The 12,129-nt window shown below is 38.4% G+C and overlaps 1 protein-coding gene across 1 annotated transcript in view; it reads left to right on the top strand.

The window, feature by feature from the left end:
* The window catches only part of PHTF2 (putative homeodomain transcription factor 2), a 74,920-nt gene that overhangs the window by 713 nt on the left and 62,078 nt on the right, over positions 1-12,129 (top strand). The window lies entirely within an intron of this gene.

Genomic DNA, 12,129 nt, shown 5'->3' with positions numbered 1-12,129 from the left:
GGGCTGGAGCTGCTGGCCGTTGCCGTACGTGTTATTCCTACTTGCTAAGTCCCGACTTCTGCTGTAATACACCTTTCCCTGGGTAAGTTGCTTTAACGCATCTCGAGCTGCTTTAATGCCTCTGTCAGGTGATAGGACTTTTTTTTGGCATCTTCACCTTCATCTCTGACCTCGTCTCCTTCTCTATGCTTGTACTTTACATGCCTTCCTCTTCTTTTGGTGCCTTCTTTCTTATTCCTTATCCCATTTTTCTCCCCTTTCCGGCCTAACCCAATGACAACCTGTCTACACCTTACGTGTTGTCCCTGGTTTTCAGTTTGGGAGTCTAAATGCTACGGCTACTTGCCGTGAGTTAAAATTTCTTCTGTCGTAGTCATTTCCCTGGTAAGTGTTTTATTTGCTGTCTTTCCTATGAGAAACAAAGGAGAGAGCAGAGGGGGGGAAGATGATCACGCAGCAGTAGAACTATCCAGGTGTTTGCTTCTTTTGTTTTTCATACATACTCCTTGCATGCATGCGACTCAGGTGTATCAGACTCAGTGACAAAAAGTCCATATTCTCAAACTCTGTGCTTGGTATTTTGTCTCTTTCTGCTTTTACATGTTATTGGTCACTTGAAAAGTAATGTGGCTGAGTCTTGCATTTTGTTCCAAATTTGCCAGTGTCTTATCCATCTGTCATATAATTACCTGGCAAAAGTAATTAATTGGAAAACCTGACTTGTTGAAAGTATTTTAATTAACGTTCTGCAATTCTTTGTGATGAAACATTCCTACAGAAAATGCAGCTGGCTTTACAATTTTGACACACGAGTTCTCTAATAGGAATGAGACTAAATACAGTGTGTCATCAGTAATTTGCCCACTTATATATTTCTGTTGATGCTGTTGAACAGATGGTGGTATATGTTTTATTGGGGAGAAGTGCATCACTTGAAATAACCTGTTAATCCTAGTAAGTGAATCCTAGTATCTTTAGCTGCACTCAGAATGGTCACTAAGTGGCAGAAGAATATATTTCTATTATATACTTTAGCGCTTATCATGAGATGTTTTTGTTTTCTTGGGTTTAGAGGCTAAAAGCCTTCTGTGAATAAATCTCTGGGTTATAAATAGTTCTATGTATTTGGCTATTTCTGTAGCTCTGAAGGTTTTGGTGATCTTCTTTGATTTGCCTCTTTATTTCTGACTCCCTGGAAAGGATAATCCTTTTCTCAGAAGTCTTATTTTTGTTCCAGTAAGGTGTTCATGAACTGATGTATGTACACACATCGTACTCCTGTCAGTTTTGACTTTTTTTTTTTCCTAGACCTCTACAAAATTTTGCAAACAATTTTCATTTCTGAAGGCGAAGGTTGAGAGTGATACTTGGAACCGGTGTGTTTAAGATCCCGATCCTCATTTGAAGTGGAATGTTTGTGCAGTTGAATTTTCTGTTGCTATGTTTTGCTGCCAATGTATGTTTTTATTCTGGATATAAATATTATAAAGGATAAAACAGGACCCTGAGTCATCTGAAAAGGAATTTGGAAACCTAGTTAGTTTGATTCAATGCTTGTAGTAGATTTTTCTCCTCTTGTGTTGTGTGGAATGTGACATACAAATAAATTGTCAGTAATTGTTGGGAACTCCATGGAGCATTTCAAGTATTCTGGTGGTACTGGATTTCTCCCAAAGCAGAGTTAGCTCAGCTTGTCTCAAAAAGTTGGTCCCAGCTGTATCCATAGCTGCCTAATATTGGTGTGAATTCTCGGAGAACTCAAAATCCTGTAGGCTTTGAAACAGTAGACAGAGTATCGATGTGGTATTGGAAGGGAGGCGTAGGTGCATTAAAAAGACTTCCAGTCAACTTCCTTTGAGGCAGTTAACCAGGCAGCGACGGTGGAGCAGCTCTTGGAGTTGAACAATGCTGTTCCTGTCACAGCTGGCAGGGGTCACTGGAAAGCAGTGGACATTATTTCTTTCCCAGTTCTCCTAAGTTACATATATTGTCTTCCCAGACTTTTTCTAAATATCATATCTTCTACTTGTTTATAGTAGAAATTTTGTTGAAGAAATAAAAACATCATTTTTTTTCCATTTTCTCAGGACCCCTGTGAGTGAGAGTGATGACAGTCACAGGGTTGTGTTTTTTTTTTTGTCTGTGAGGAAGTTCTTTTCCTAATAAACAGTATGCTCTACAGATTTGTCACCAAACTTCATGTGAATTTTTAGCTAGACTTACTAAGGACACAAAGCTTGGACAGTTACTTTCTTTGTCCGGCTTCTGCCGTTTGAGTAACTTAGTCAGACGACAAAACCAAATTTAATGGCAACTGAAAGACATTAAGTACCTACACAATGACAAATTTATAAAAAATTGTCAGAAGTATCTGTCAAAAGTTTTATACCTTTTTTAACTTTATATTTATTTTTGACCCAAATGAATATTCCCACCCAAAGAAAGGCAGTTATAACTGAGTCCCTTCTTTCATCAGAAAGAGAGCAACTAACTGCTGGCCAGTCTACATGCTGAGCTCTGAGCCATCATGGTGTGTACTGCGGCTGGCCCAGCCAAATAGTTGGGGCAGTTGGTAATACGGGTGGGGGGCAGGAAAAAAAGTGTTGGCTGAGGTAGAGAAGAGAGCCATGGTACACTGGTAAAAACAGACTGACTTAATTATTTCTGCCCACAAAACAAGGTAGGCCTTTTTTTTTTCTGTAACATTTTTGTGTTTTAAGAAGGAAATGAACCAAAACTCTTTTAGGATATCTCTGTCAGAGATATTCTCCTTCTGACTGTTCAAGGGCAGTTGACCACTCTGCATGTAGTGGCGTGAAAAATAAAAGACTTTGAAAGCTTTAAATACCTTGTTTTCTCCCTTGAGTTTACTGTGCTGTTATTCATAAAGGTCGTTCCTGCTGAGTACAGAGGAAACTGTATGAAGAAACGATATTCAGATTTGCAAGGAGAATACAAGAGCTTAATAAATTACCTATAGTGGAAAAAAGAGTTAATTAGGGCTATGATGCATTACTGTGTAGTGTTTGGGTATGCTCTACATGTAATCATAGAATAATTTAGGTTGAAAGGGGTTGCTGGAAGTCAGCTATCTGGTCCAACTTCAAAGTCGGAGCAAATGTATACATATCTAGAATTACCCATTATGTTGTCAAGAAGTTTGGAAATATAGCTTATGTTTGTGGTTTGGTGGTTTGTTGTTTTTTTTTTGTTTTGTTTTGTTTTGTTTTGTTTTGTTTTTTTTTCCAGTTGAGGGGAGGATATTGGAGAGTTCATAGAGGTATTCTCTTGTTTCTTAATTTAAATGTACAAAGGGGATTTTTTCCAAATTCACTTCTGCTGGGAATACTCTTTAAGTGAGACATGTAGCGTTCAGTATTTAATTCTTTGTTCATCTGAGGTGGTCTTAGTAGACATACTCCAGAGAGACTAGATGGCTTCCTGGAATGAGTCCAAGTGTTGGATTGAACTCCTGTTTGCAAATACATTTGTGGTTCTTGTTCTTAAAAAATAAAATACAATTGCAAAGTGGGAGAAGAAATTAAAGCAATATAGCATCAAATATGAAGTCATGCAAGCCTTGCATTTTGGAAGTTGGCCAGCGCCAGATGCTTCTGGGGGTTAGGTGGTTTGCAGATGCCAGCCTGGCAGCTAAACACTCTTCGTGTTCAGCTGTCTTAAGGGACAGTTTGTTCTATGCTTGCCATGTTGCTAATATGCTTTTCTTGGTATTTGCTACCGGCCGTTGTGGGATTTGGTTTAGGTAGAGAGTTTCTATGGCTAAATACAACCCAGTGATCTTTTTGGACGTTTTCTTGCATCCTAGGCCATGGAGCTGATGATTCCTCAGCTGTGTGCTTATTTTATTCTTATTATTGTGTGTTTAAATAGCTGCTTTCTTTTTGAATCTGAGTAAAATCTTGGCTTCAGTGACTTCCTGTGGTACTGAGTTTAAGAGTCTAATTATGTGTTGTAATATAATATTTCTCTGTTAAAAGTTTGGCTTTGCTATCCTCTAAGCTCAGTTAATGAATGAAGTTTCCAGTATTATTGGAAGCTCTTGTTTTCTTGATTATATTTTCTGTGTATTTCTTAAAGTCTCATTTAATTTATAATTCCTTATTTTTCTGTTCATACTTGCCTTGAAAGACAACAGGAGAGTCTTTCAAGTGGTTGATAAGTCATAGCCTATCTCAGGACACCTCCCTGTCCCCCAGTATTTTAATATTATTCTTCAAATAAAATACATGCATTTTGGGTCAGATTGCACAACTGATCAACAGAGCTGTACCACAGTGTTTTTCTTCTCATTCCTCTTTTGTTCAGGTGTCTCGATACACTTCTGGGCTACATAGGGAAGAGTGTGGCCAGTAGGTCGAGGGAGGTCATTCTCCCCCTCTACTCTGCCCTGGTGAGGCCACAACTGGAATACTGTGTCCGGTTTTGGGCTCCCCAGTTCAAGAGGGACAGGGAACTGCTGGAGCGAGTCCAGCGAAGGGCAACTAAGATGATTAAGGGCTTGGAGCATCTCCCTTATGAGGAAAGTCTGAGAGAGCTGGGACTCTTTAGCCTGGAGAAGAGAAGGCTGAGGGGAGACCTTATTATGGCGTACAAGTATCTGAAGGGTGGGTTGAAGGAGGATGGAGCCAGGCTCTTGTCAATGGTTCCCAGTGACAGGACGAGGGGCAATGGGTACAAGTTAGAACACAGGAAGTTCTGTTCAAATACACGGAAAAACTTCTTTACGGTGAGGGTGACAGAGCACTGGCACAGGCTGCCCAGGGAGGCTGTGGAGTCCCCTTCTCTGGAGATTTTCAAGACCCGCCTGGATGCAGTCCTGAGTAATGTGCTCTGGGCAATCCTGCTTTAGCAGGGGAGTTGGACTAGATGATCTGTAGAGGTCCCTTCCAACTCTGAAACTTTGTGACTCTGTGATTCTGACTACAGGATATCGAGTGGAAGAGCTTACAGATCCTTGAAGCTGTCTCCTGTGCGATGGGCTCCAATGCTAGTAAAAAGAGGGATGGAAGCTGGTGACTGAGGAGGCATGTGGACTGTAGTAATACTGGTTTAGAGTGGTTAAAACAGTTGAGAAACCTTGCTAGCCCACCCTGACCTTCTCCGTTGACTCTGTGTGGACCTTGTGTCTTTAGTGAGTGATTTCTTCTGCTAAGTTCCCTCATAAGAGCCCCAGGAACGAGCAGGAATGTGGAGCATCTCTGTAAGCCAACATTAGCTGTCAGCACCTGATGAAGCAGCAGTGTGATGGGTGTCTGTGTTCGTCTTTCTTACAAAAATCTAGCATAAGATTAGCATACTTAGAAGGTTGGAATTCACGATTTCTGAGTGCGCTCATCCTGAGTGGCTTTTAGGTCAAACCTCCAGAAAGAGCTAGCCACCCAGGGTGTATACTGAATGAGATCCCAAATGTCTACCTCTGTCCCTACAGGGTGTTCAGGTATGTGAAGTATAGAGGAACATAAAGAAAGCAGATTAGGAATATTTAGTCTGAGTTTAGTTTTGGGATTAGGACACTTCGATGTGGAGGAGAACGGGGTTTCCCAGATGAGCCTCCCTAGGATTTGTGTGCTCTTTGTCTTGGACTGACGCTGAACGGAAGAGCTAGCAGACCAGCTGTGTGTAATCCAAGGAGCTTGTAGGCACCTGAGCAGGCAATAAATAGTCTTTTTTATTTAGATTGGATGCTGCTATTAATCTTTATTATGCAATTAGCCTATTGCAGTGAAGAATGTTGACCTCAAAATTTTGTTCAATTTTCTGGCTGGTTTTTGATCCGTGGCAATGTTTGCTTTTCACAAACAGCAGTCTATTTAGAAGTCTTTGACATCCTTCCAAAGGCTCTCCACATATGTTTTATCACTTGCTCTTGTTTATCAGTTAGTTTGACATGTTCAGAAACACTGATAGACTAAGACATGATCTTCCTTTGCAGAAACTGCTGATTAGACCCTGTCAGATAGTCTTTCAGGTATAATGGTGTTCTATTTTTAATGATTGTTTTGAGGAGCTTGCCAGATACACATGTAAGGCTTGTTACTCTGCAATTCCTTGCTTAGACCACTCCAGAGACTTTTTAAAAAATGTAGGCTCAGCATTTGCTACTGTGTTCCTACAGAGCAGTGGCTGTTATAAGAGACTGCAGCTTTTTCTGACAGCTCAGCTACTTCATGCCTCAGCTGCTTCAAAACCTTGCTGGATAACTATTTGTGGAACATGATGCAAACTTGGTCATTTAAGAGTGGTTTTCAACTTCCTGACTGTAGTCATCGAGCAGCCGCAACTCTGCTGTGCATTGCCTGGTGACAGATAAACACGTCTTCCTAAACACCAAGTCAGTATTTTCAGTGAGCAAGATTTATTGGTGCAGGAAATGACTGTTGGGTTTAGAATCACAAGGAGAAGAAAAGGAGCATTAGCCACTATCTTTGGGCTTGGGGTTTGTTTTTTTTTGAGTGTTTGTTAAGAAGAATGTATATATAAATGAAAAACATAGTATTTATAGAATTTCTGTTCCTTTATTGTTACGGTTCTAAAAGCAGGTGTATAAATGCAATATTTCAGTGATTTCTCATTATAAGATTGTAAATATATTTAATGGGATATGTATGTATGTGTGTAGTATTCAGTACAAAAAAAACAGGAATTAAAAAGAGCAGAACTTGAGATTGACCATATACTGTGTTTTATCTATTTTTTTTTAATATGCAGCATTTTCAGAAATGTCTTGGCTTGTTGATCTAGCATGCTAGCAGCAATTACTGCATTTGGATTGATTGGAATTTTGAAACTAACATCTCTTATAGAAGATAAGAGGCAAAATTAACTTGATTATAGTCCCCTTTAAGGGCTTGAATTTTTTTCCACTTCATTAAACAGTAGAATACGTTTAAATAGTAGGAGCTTTTTGCTAATTAATAAACACTGCAGCGGGCTCAGGATTAAATTGTGAGAGGTGTAGAATCCTGGACTTCTCAGTGCAGAGTCCTCCCCCCCCCGTTTTTACAAGTAAGGTAACTATGAAATTGTGTCATGTCCCTTCAAATGGAGCCATGAACAGAAACCAGTTATGTAACAAAATTAGGAAATTTGCATAGACCTTAAGGCTGAAGGCATAGGTTCCAGAAATGGCTACAGTGGTTGCAACAACTGCATGCAATGTTCTTTTCCCAGAACCTGAAATAAATCTCAGAAATCCTGATACTCAACATTTTGCTACTATTTCGGACAGTTGTGTAATTCACTGGCAAAACAAGTATTCCTTGGGAGACGGTTATTTTCTGTGGTACTTCCTTGCTAATTTGTCCTTCAGATACTGGCATTTTTACTGTGGAAGTGAAGATGGTTGAATCAAGCCTACTTCCCATTAGAATTTGAAAACTGATTGTTGCTGCATGCTCTATGCCGCAGCTGCAGCTGTGAGAGCTTCCTGCTTGGGGATGGTAAGTGATAAAGGGCATGAGCTTATAAGGAAGAATAAATATGCAGTGTCGGGAATGGGATCAGATACCGTGGTTTGTGGGCAAAATACAGAGGCCTGAGAAAATATTTGGTTTTCAGTACCTGACATCTTACTGGAGGCACAGGCAGGTATGGACATGCTGCCAAATGTCTGTATGTGTCATGATATATCACGTTTGGTATGTCTGTGTTCATAAAGAACAGGGCTTGATACACAACAGCCACCATAGGATCTGATTCATATCTTATTGTTGCTGTTGACGGCCTGATAAACTCCTCAAACAAACAGCAAAACTCCCCAAATGGGTATCTAGGGATAGTTGATGTTTTTTTCACCAGTTGTTTGGGGGTGATTGTTTTTGGGGTATTTTGGGTTGTTGGGTTTTTTTTTTTGTTTTTTTTTTTTTGAGATAGAGTGAAGAACAAAGTTTGAAAATTCATTCTCTTTCATGAGCAGTGTCTTAGGAATGCTGGTATCCAAATTTAGCAGAGTTGTTGGGAGAAGCAAGTATGTTAATTCCTTTTTATTTACAAACTATCACGCTGTTCCTTTGGGAAAGGAAGTATGTTAATTCCTTTTTATTTACAAACTATCATGATCTCGGATTGCAAGGCAACAACTTGGGGGGGCCTTTGCTGGCATGACAGCACAAGTACTTTTCATGCTGGCTGCTGGATAGGGTCCTTAGGATAGCAGTATCTGATGTATTTTTTTTTTTTTTTTAGTTTTTTTTTTTTTTCCTTCCCTTTGGCTGCTTCAGATTTTCTTAAGGCTAGCTGAAAGGAATGTGATAAAACTTCCCCTGAAAGGTGTGAATCTGGGAGTGACAAGTTTCTCTTTTGCTTGTATACGATTTGCAATTCTAAAATGCTGTTTTGAGAACAGCGGTGCATAGATAAAGTACTTAAACAGAACACTGAGTGCATTATATAGTATTTGATGTTCCTTTTAAAAAAGGAAATGTAGGTTTAATGGTTTATTTGTAATGCACATGAAAGGAATGTGTCTTTTGAAACACTGCTTCAAGGGTTTAATCCTGTTCTTGATGGCAGTGGCAGGACTCCCATGGATGTGAGTGTAGGAAGGATGACTCCTGGTAAGTTTTAGTGGTGTATCTGCATTACATTGATACCTGCGTTGGTTTGCTTCGTCATGGCAGAAGCAGCTTTTCAGTCAACAGCGGATGCCTAATATGACTAAGCTGTTTACGGGGATCACTTAAAATATCAAATAATGTCAACAATTTGATGATAATGTTAACTTCTGTTTTGATGTTGAACATGGAAAGTGAAGTTTTTTTCCTCATTAAAGTTATTTTCTAGCTGTGCCTCAGCAGATATAATGTTTACTTTTAAGTGAGTTTGTGTGATACAAATGTTGCTACAAAATGAGTAGTTTACGCCATAGGCTTTACTATTCCGATTCATTGTCTGTTTTTACTCTTCATACCAGGAAATCTTAGTGAAATTATGCCTGTGATTGTGAAACTGTAATGTGAAGGATCTAACATAATGGTAAAATAGTTGTATTGTGGTGAAACCAAGTTCTTGTATTCTCATGGCTTTATGCAGTAACTTTTTAAAAACTGCCTTTAATTTGCTGGTAAAAGAAGTTCTTTTGAAGGTAATAAAAATCAATGGCATTTTAAAAAAAACATTTGAGCCACAGCTCTGCAATTTTACTCTAATGGTGTCTAGTGAACATGCCAACTTCATCATTCCATGATCATAATGAGTTGAGAAGGACATTCAAGTCTTGACTCAACAGCTGGTTGATATCCTGACCATTCAAGTTAGGATTGTTACAAAGGAAACGGGTTCCTTGAAATACTTAGTGATTCACAGTGTTTACAGGCAAGGAAAGCAACTATTTGCCTATGCTTCCCTGCTTGCATTGTATTTTAATTATGTCCTTTTGCTAGTTGACATAGCTTAGAATTGTTAATTCTTCCAAAAATTGACATTTTTTGCCATTGTCACTATGAGAAGCAGTTTTATTCTGAACTTCTGTCAGAGTTCAGAATAGATTTATTTTCTGTAGACTGTCATTTAGAAATGTATGCATTTATGTCTGATTTGGGTTGCCAAAACCCTGTGGATATGAGTAAAATTTTTAAATATACTTTGAATTTATTTAAATCTCTGTAGTGTAGTATCTAATCCTGCTTTATGCAGTTACTGCACTGCTTGAATGAGCATTTAACTACCTGAAGACATGTAAATATAGATTTCTGTGGCTCTTGAAAAACTGCTTATTTGATTGCAAGGTGTAGTGTGTGCTTACTTAAAATGGAATATGATTGTGCTCTGTAATGGAAAAGAAATGACTAAGAAACCTCACTGCTGAATGGGGATTACCAAAACTAGATAGTCATCTATTTTTAGTTTTATGGAAGTAATGAAGTTTTGATCCAAAAATGTTGCTTGCTATTTGTAGTATTAACTGTGAGTTTGACAGACATGTAACGAACGGTTGTGTCGAATGTCACAGAGATGTTTTGATCAAACTTGTATTTGGATATTCTGTCTAATCTCTGAAGTTGAGAGCATTTTTTGTGTTGCTCTTGAGTTTCCTGTCTAGGTGTAGTGAGCTGTGGGCAGGTGCAGTCAGAGCCAGGGCTGCAGCTTAAGTGCTTTGAATTGTTACCATCCATTTCTCATCCAGTTAAGTTAGCTTCAGGCAAAGTGTATCAAACTCATTATACAGTCTCAAAAAAAAAAACCCAAACAAACAAAACCAAACCACAGGCGGCAAGCAGAAACACTGTCCAGAAATAATTAAACAAACCTTTTCACCTTTCATTTCAGTGCTGTCTCAGAAATTGTATATCACTTGAAGAATGCATGTGGTGTTCCCTTGTAGAAGTATTTTTACTTAGCACACCAAACTCTCTTAGTCTTCTGAGACATCCATCCCATGATTTTGTCATATTTACTTTTGTAAGTATCATCTTTGCATTTGTGTATGCAAATGTGTATGAAAATATATTTTAAACACCACCAAAATAGACTCTATGGAGGATTTAATGTAGAGAGTTTCTTAAAAATATGAAAACTGTGGGTAATCTAAATAACAGGTTTGACCATAGAAATAAAATAAATTAATAATAAAATGACTTCATTATACTTGGTTTATAGTTTTATGATGTAATTGTTTCTCGAGGTGAAGGGGTTTTGACTGAACTGGAGAACTACTGAAAAAAAAAGTTTGCTGCCTTTAAAATGGCTTGTCCAATTTTAGCTGTATTTGACACAGTTGGAAGTCTTAGATTCATAAGTTAGTGTTGATTTCCTGAAAAAATCATTGACCTTTGAGAGAGAGAGAGATCAAGTTAGTGTAGCTGTTGAGGGAGAGGTTTCTGTGGAGGCTCAACAGTTAGTTCTTTACTGCCGGTAATGAGTTTCTCCAACCTTTTTCTCATCCTGTAATTATGGTGGCAGGAAGTAGGGTATATTGTATGTGAGAGGGGATGTTGGTTTAAGAGAAATGAGGAGTTAAACATCCTCCAAGTTGAGTTCAGAGAGGAGGGGAAGGCAAGGGGTGCAGGCATGATCAAAATCTGTATGGCATCCTTCCTACATGGCCGCCTCTCTGAGCAGTGAAGCTGCTTTCGCTGGGACTGTGCGATGTATGTCACGTTACGTGTGGAGGCTATGTATGGCTAAGGGTTTTATGTCACTTTGAGTCTACAGTCCAGTGTAGCAAATGATTTTAAATTTAAGTATACTTAAACAGGTTTTCAAACAAGAATGCAAATCCTATTTTAACCTTTATATGGGTGAGAAAGAAGCGTCACCAGTCTATGTAATACACCAAGTTATATCAAAATCTCTGTTGGGCTCCATGTGATAGAAATATTTTTATATTTATTGTGCCAATGAATTCTTAATAACTGATAGTTGCTCCTAGAAAAACTTCTACTATTATCAGAAACAACTAGGTCAGAAACAATTACAGATGTTGACACAGTCATGGCTGGCAGCTTTAACTGACTTGATGTGACTTACATGATGGTGTTATTAACAGTGGAAAAATTGCAGTGTGTGTTTGCTCAGTTGCATGAAAAGTCAGTATCCTGATATTTCTGAAAATTGTTAATGACTGTCTAAGCTCTCTCAGAGATATTTCTTTCTATTGTGTTGTAATTTTATCTGAAGCTGTATAAAGTATATTGGAGTTATACTGTTAGAAATCTTAAATATAGTTCCTTTTGGGTATTTGATTTCTCTTTTTTGAAAAAGCTTTGTGAAATGTGAACATGTACGGCATTGTGTTTCTTAGAAATCCTCAGGACGTGGTATGAAATCAATCTATTTGTTGAATCCATACACGAGTCAGGGAAGACTGAATAAGCAGGTGTCGGTGAAGAACAGAATATTTTGGAGTGTTGTCTTTTCTTTCCAAGAAATGTCTTGGAAGATGGGAGTGTTGATAGGGCCTTTGTAGAGGGAGTATTTGTGATTTTCATACAAACAGCTGTTACGATCAGGTAATCTAATCTCTGCTTTTATTTTTTAAAAGCTGAAATTTTTGGTGATGAACAATGTATAATAAAGTGTCATGAGTTATTCTAATGCTCAGGCATTTCTTAAAGACACTTCTATTTTAATCTATTGCACAGTTTCAGTTTCCATCCCATCTGTTGAACA

Source organism: Vanellus vanellus (assembly GCF_965231255.1).
Source record: "Vanellus vanellus genome assembly, chromosome: 1".
NCBI classification, from domain to species: domain Eukaryota; kingdom Metazoa; phylum Chordata; class Aves; order Charadriiformes; family Charadriidae; genus Vanellus; species Vanellus vanellus.
The sequence above is the reverse complement of the archived record's forward strand: the minus strand, read 5'-3'. Positions and strand labels throughout refer to the sequence as shown.